Genomic DNA, 7,315 nt, shown 5'->3' on the forward strand with positions numbered 1-7,315 from the left:
CCTTCCTTCCTTCCTTCCTTCCTTCCTTCCTTCCTTCCTTCCTTCCTTCCTTTCCCACTTGCCTCTTTCTTTCTTTCTTTCTTTCTTTCTTTTCTTTCTTTCTTTCTTTCTTTCTTTCTTTCTCTTTCATCATTTCCTTTCCCTCATACACTTTCCTTCCTCCTTTTTCTTCCTTTCTTTTTCTCTCTTCTCTCCCCATACCTTTCCCCTTTCCTTCCCTCCTTCTGTCCTCCTTTCTTTCCCCCTCATTTCCTTCCTTTTCCTTTCTTACTTCTTTTTCCTTGCCTTCATATACAGTAGAGTCTCACTTATCCAACACTCGCTTATCCAACATTCTGGATTATCCAACACATTTTTGTAGTCAATGTTTTCAATACATCGTGATATTTTGGTGCTAAATTCGTAAATACAATAATTACTACATAGCATTACTGCGTATTGAACTACTTTTTCTGTCAGATTTGTTGTATAACATGATATTTTGGTGCTTAATTTATAAATTTATAAAATCATAACCTATTTTGATGTTTAATAGGCTTTTCCTTAATCTCTCCTTATTATCCAACATATTCGCTTATCCAACGTTCAGCCAGCCCGTTTACGTTGGATAAGCGAGAATCTACTGTACATATCACCTGGCAGCATCCAAGCCACTTCACTGTCACTTTCCCAGTGACATCACAAATGGCTCCTTCACCTAGTTACAGCCAATCTGCTTTGCTCCTTTTCTTTTCCTTTGTTATAGGCCTGAAAGGGGTATCTGTTTGTTTGTTTAGTTTGAACACCTCAGTTATGTTATGCTGGATAATGAAGAATGTGTGCACCCATTTTGATCCAGATCTATCAAGCCATGTGGTACAAACCAATAACCATGCATACATGCTATGACTTTTTATATCTAGATTTTAACTACGTTGTCCTCTGTCTCAAGACTTGAAAAGAGATGGGTACGAAATTATTATTATTTTATTATGACACAGCAAACAAGATAGATATGCTGGATTTTGTATCATAGAATCACAAGTCGAACACTTCCCAAGTGTCTAGGACTGTGTGATGTATTTTCGGATGATGCGCGCAGATCCCAGTAGGGTGGCCTTTTGCAGTTGGCAGATTGTAATTTTGTCAATGTCTATTGTTTCCAAAATGCTGGCTGAGATCTTTTGGCATGGCAAAAATATCTTAACCCAACTGCCTTCATCACTGCTGTAGAAAGAAATATCATTTCTTTTGTCTTTGAACGTAGGAAAAGAAAAATTGATTCCCTCACCCAGGTATCTCAAATCCTCATTAATACTCTCTATCCTGTAGCACTTTTAAGCATCCCTTTTGGTGGAAAGCTAGGGTAAACATTTATGACCTCATCAGACAGGTTTTTTTTCCTATACTAGCAAATTGCCAGCATGCTACCCGGGATGCAGGGCTACTTCCAGTGGGGCTCTGTTGGGTTCCATGTTGGCAGCAAGCTGACTAAGAGGGAGCCCTGAGGATATGGTTGACTACCCGTATGCTCAGGGAAGAAGCCCGGGACAGCACGGGAGGAAGCCTGGGATAGTCGGGACACATCGTGGGATGACAGCCCATGACCAACTACAGTAAGGGGACGAAGTTGGGCAATGCCCTACAGTTTCCCCCACTGTCCCCCGGCTTTTGGGCCTCCATGTGATGAGGTCCTAAATTAAGTAAATAATAAATTTGACACCTAAAGCACTCCCCTTTCTGCTGAATATCAGGGCCAGCTTTGTTGACCCAAAAGTGAATTCTACAGTTGGCTTCATAACATCCCTGATCTATGGATCCTCATGCATGTGGCCACATTATGCTCTTGCTTATGTCTTTTGAAGTCTAATCTTGAATACATCTAATTTTCACTAATTTTACTCTCACCTCTGAAATTTGTATCACACTCCTGGATCTTGGACTGATCAGGGGAAATGATTATATACATAAAAATCATTGTCTGTCTGCTCTTGGACTTGGGGAGCATCTTAATGAAAGATGTTACTGTTTCTCAGTAAACCAGATGTGGCATTCATGGAACACCGTAAGATAACAAAGGCTACTCTATCTTGGCTGTAAATTCCCCCTCCTTTCCTGTCAAGAAAGAACTGATGACTCTGTGGATGAGGTATTTGTAAGATTAATTTCACACCTTGCATCTGTGCTAGAAATTTATAGTGCATGCTGTGCAGACAAATTCTTTACAGAAAACTGGAGAACACCTTCCAAAGTGCAAACCGATTTATACCAGTGTAAAAAAAAAAAAAAAGTGAAAAATACAAAATGGCCATAGTAGCAATTGATGCTACTTTGATCTCCAGGCCATGATACAATAATGCTGAGAAAAATAGCTGGGTAGGATTAGCTATCTCTCTATATATAAAAGAGTAATGAAATTTCATCCTAGGACAAAGCAACAAAACTACACATCCCAGAAACACTAAACTTGGCAGCATAACCCCTCATCCATGCCTCTACGTTCATACAGAAAAATAAAGTCCTAATTAGAGGGAGAGGAATAATTGTCTTTATCCAATTGCTGCCAGTTAGAAGACTAAGCTCCGCCCACTTGGTCTCCTAGCAACCCACTCAGCCCAGGGGATAGGCAGTTAGGCCTCACTTAGGCCTCTTCCACACTGTCTATCAAATACAGATTATCTGATTTTAACTGTGATTTTAACTTGATTATATGGCAGTGTAGACTCAAGGCCCTTCCACACAGCTATATAACCCATTTATAATGGACTTAATGTAACTTTACCCTTTACCTTAACTACCACCAGTTCCTCAATACTTTATTTCCCATACCACAGCAACGCGTGGCCGAGCACAGCTAGTTATCTATATAAATAACATATTTAAAGTCTCTATGCTATCTATCTGTATTATAATCTTTATTATATGTCTAATGGGTGTGATACAGTTCATGACCCACAGACCCTGGGTTGGCGATTTCATCACTCACCTATCATTCACCTGATTTTATTTCCCAACTCTAATTTATATATTGATAATACTTGCATGCTGACTCAATGTGCCAACTCTCTAATCAGGTTGCAGCTAATAAAGGTGAGGCATTAGTCCATGTGCAGAGCCTTAGTACAAAGTTGCAATTCTCACAACTAAGGATGGAAATTTTGCTTCTTTTCAGTCATCATGTCAATTCTATCTGATTTCCATATTAATGTGTTTTTGAATGCAAAATATTTATATCTAAATATGTACTTACAGATGCTTTTTATCTAAATGTATTCATTTCCAAATGTAATATATGCTGAAGAGTGCATTTTAAAATCTATGTACCATAAATAGACTAAATCATCCACCTCTAGTTAGAAAGCTAGCACAGGAGAAAAGAGAAAGAAAGCAACTTACAATTCCAAGCTATAATCATATGCACACTTACTTGGGAATATGCCTAGTAAAGGTAAAGGTTTCCCCTGACGTTAAGACCAGTCATGACCGACTGGGATTGGTGCTCATCTCCATTTCTAAGCCAAAGAGCCGGCGTTGTCCATAGACACCTCCAAGGTCATGTGGCCGGCATGACTGCATGGAGCACCGTTACCTTCCCGCCGGAGCGGTACCTATTGATTTACTCACATTGGCATGTTTTCGAACTGCTAAGTTGGCAGGAGCTGGGTCTAACAGCGGGCGCTCAAGCCGCTCCCGGGATTTGAACCTGGGACCTTTCGGTCTGCAAGTTCAGCAGCTCAGCACTTTAACACACTGTGCCACCAGGGGCCCCGTAATATATGATATATAATTAATATTATTATATTGTATTATTAGTATTATATTGTATTACATTATAATATTATTATCAATATTATATGTACATACAATATATTAATTATTATTTATTATTGTATATTATATTGTATATTACATACAATATTATATATACATATATACATATGTGTACAGTGTTCGCTCACTACTTCGTGGTACACTTTTTGTGGATTTGCAATTTTCGTGGTTTTTCAATAAACTCTCAAAGTCTATTAGAAATCATAAAAAATTACAATTTACAGCCTAAGGAAGGGAGGAAGGAGAAGCCAAAGGGAGAGAAAAGAAGCCCAAGCGGCAACAGTAGGAGAAGGAGGCGATTTATCAACACATAATTGGTTGATAAAGACTTAAAATAGTGTATAACTATTAAAATAATGTAGAAATATTAAAATACATATAGCGTCCCTACTTAGACAAAATCCCCATTATAATTATCTTTTCCGTTACACCATACATTTTTGCAGTTCTTGGAATGTCCTTAAATTTAAAGGTATTTTAACAGCAGGGAAGTTAAATTGTATCTCTAAATCACTCTAATCTCTAATTGTAGGTAAGAACAGTTTTCCCGTTTGAACTGCATTATATGAGTCTACACTGGCATATAACATACTTCCATGTGGTTAAACTGCATTATGAAACTATATTGTAGGGGAGTGTAGATGAGGCCGAGGTCACTGTCCCATGGTCTTTTTTCTTTTCTTTTCTTTTCTTTTCTTTTTCTTTCTTTCTTTTTTTTTTTTTTTTTTTTTTGCAGAAATTCAAGCTTGTCACCCAAGACCTCTCCAAGTGACTGCCCTGTTATTCTGGAACTCCCTGCCCAGGGAAGTCAGAATTGCTTCTTCCCTGCCACCCTCTTCATGGTAGGCTTAAACTTTTCTTTATCAGGCAGACTTTTAAAGAAAAAAAGCTTTTTAAGAATGAGCTTGCGGGGCAGGAGATTATGTAGTTATTATTATCTTTATTTATCCCTCGCCTTTGTCCCTATGGGGACTCAAGGTGGCTAACAATCCCACACTTAGGGAAAAAAGCACAATACAAAAGTTTAAAAACAATTAAATAGTTACAGTGTAACAGATTAAAATACAATAAATGCACTTAGTTTTGTGATGATCCTAATTGAAAAACTTCATAGTACCACCTATATCTTACCCATGGGTCCCATAGCAATAGAGTGCAGACCTCTAGTATGGCTCATCATATCTTATTGGCACATGTGAACATTATGATTCTCCTGTTTCCATGTCCCAGCACATTCCCACCTAACAGTGGACAAATTAATCTATTTTACAATGGCCACCAAGGTAGGAACTAACCAGACCTAAAGAAAGCTGTGCACAGTTTTTAAAACACATACTGTACACCCAGCCTAAAAGGGGGGACATAAATTCCTTGGAAACCTCCAAAAAGACAGCTTGCACAAATCTGAAAAAGGAAGCAAATGGAGTGATTGAATAAAGAGGTGACTGCTAAAATAACTTGAGATTAAATAACCTACGACTGTCCTCTGACATGTAAATGAGACATGTGAAAGCGCTGGAAGCAACCTTGTCTCCTTTTGGTCTGCCACAAATCGTGTTCCTCTGCTCAGTCTGGTTTGACAGGTGTAGGATAGTAATGTGTACAAGAAAGGAAAAAACACTCTTTCTAAAGGTTCTTGCCAGGAAGACCCCATGATAGGGATAGGGCCTTAAGGTTGCCATAAGTCAGAAAGGACTTGATTGCACACAACTGCATATCTGAGCAATGCCTTTTCATCTGGGCTTCTTTGCATGGAGACTCAGACATAAGTAGTAACCACAGAAGATGCATTATGACAGCATCCAAAATATGTCTAATGTACCTTAAAATTCTTTTTTATATGGAATTGATAACTACCAATCATATCCTGGAAGTTGTTGTTTCATCTTCTCTTTTCATAATGTTTTGACTGAAATGTCTGTCTGAACCTACCTGACATGTCTTGACATATTTTTTGTTTAGCTAGTTAGTTTCTGAGTGACATAGCCTACTTAAGGATGGTGAATATGTCACAAAAGGTGAATCATTTAGATTTGAACTATTCTGACCTGGTCTGCTAAACATATCCATTAAAGAAGACTCTATGGTGAATTTAAGGAAACCTGATAGAGAGAAGTTCATTGACCCTTCTGAGACCTTTTGTACCTGGTGATAATCACTAACCTCCTTTTATTTAATTCTTCCATTTTATAAATGAAATTAATTGTCTCTTAGAGTACAAGATGAGAATGGGCTGTGGGAAAACTTAGATTCATTTTAACAACTCTAAATGTCTCCTAATTCAGGTGTGTCTGCAAGAGGAAGAAAGACGGAGCGATCAGGTAGGGGAGAAGAAAGAAACTGAGACTCTGGCCCATGAATAAAAATGAGGAAAGGGGATTATATGGTTTCATAAAAGTGGAACGGAAAAGTTCAGTGCGAGATTTTACAGAAGAGGGGAATAAATTACACTTTTACTAAAAAAAGAAAAAAGTTTTAAATGGTCTACAGTGACTTGTTGAATCTGCAGATGCTCAGAGTTCCTTGGAATGTGTTCGAAAAGAGTCAAACATTGCAGAAGGATTGTGGGACTCTAAAATCAGAATAAACTATACTGGATTGTTACATTACTTTTAAGACATGAAAAAGTGACTACAAAAGTGAGTTTTGTGTAGAGATTGGGATAAGATAATAATTCATTAACTAAGTCACCGCTTCATCACATTAGGCAGGGAAGTGTGTCGCAGAAAAGAGCTCAGTCTTACTCGGTTTTTTTTTATATATAATGAAAGGGATGTCTTCTCAACATTCTATCACACTGTTAAATGTCTCAGTTTCCTTTCCATATTATTTCACTACAGTTTCCTTCACACTGCAGAGATTTGACCCCACTCACCATTCTTCTCCCAGCTCATTGTTGGAAAAAAAAAACCCTCCTCTCTTTGAAATCCCTACTAACACGAGATCACATAGGCGAGATCTGAGAAGTTCTGAGCATGCTCAGTCTGTACAAACACTACATGCTGCCAAAGGAAGGAACATGAGAACAATGCATGCCATCACACTACACATTTGGCAAACCATCTGTATCATTGAGAGAAATCCACTTCCACACCACATCCTGAAACGTTGGAAAAGAATGCTGGCACCCACACTTAAAAATATGCAAAGGATGCTGTACCCTACACTTGAACTGAAACTAATGTGATAAACATCATGAGCAACCGAATTTTAAATGTAGGATTCCTTGGAATTTAATTAATGTGATGAAGTAGTCAGTATTGATGGTTTCTCTGTCTCCCAGTGCAAAGGATTCTTCTTCCTGCTTTCCAAAGTTGCTAAGGTTCCTTCCACACAGCTGAATAAAATCCCACATTATCTGCTTTGAACTGGAATATATGGTAGTGTGGACTCATATAACCCAGTTCAAAGCAGATATTGTGGGATTTTCTGCCTTGGTGTTCTAGGTTATATGGCTGTATTTGAAGGGTCATGAGAAGCATCCCCAGTTAAGAGTAGGCATGCA

The 7,315-nt window shown here is 38.2% G+C and overlaps 1 long non-coding RNA gene across 1 annotated transcript; it reads left to right on the forward strand.

The window, feature by feature from the left end:
- The first annotated feature begins 661 nt into the window (after positions 1 to 661).
- On the forward strand, positions 662 to 7,113 carry LOC134294100 (uncharacterized). The gene is made up of 3 exons (XR_010001078.1): positions 662 to 947; positions 4,547 to 4,652; positions 6,096 to 7,113. It is a non-coding gene; the product is annotated as an uncharacterized LOC134294100 (long non-coding RNA).
- The last annotated feature ends 202 nt before the right edge of the window (positions 7,114 to 7,315 follow it).

Source organism: Anolis carolinensis, chromosome 1 (assembly GCF_035594765.1).
Source record: "Anolis carolinensis isolate JA03-04 chromosome 1, rAnoCar3.1.pri, whole genome shotgun sequence".
NCBI lineage: Eukaryota > Metazoa > Chordata > Lepidosauria > Squamata > Dactyloidae > Anolis > Anolis carolinensis.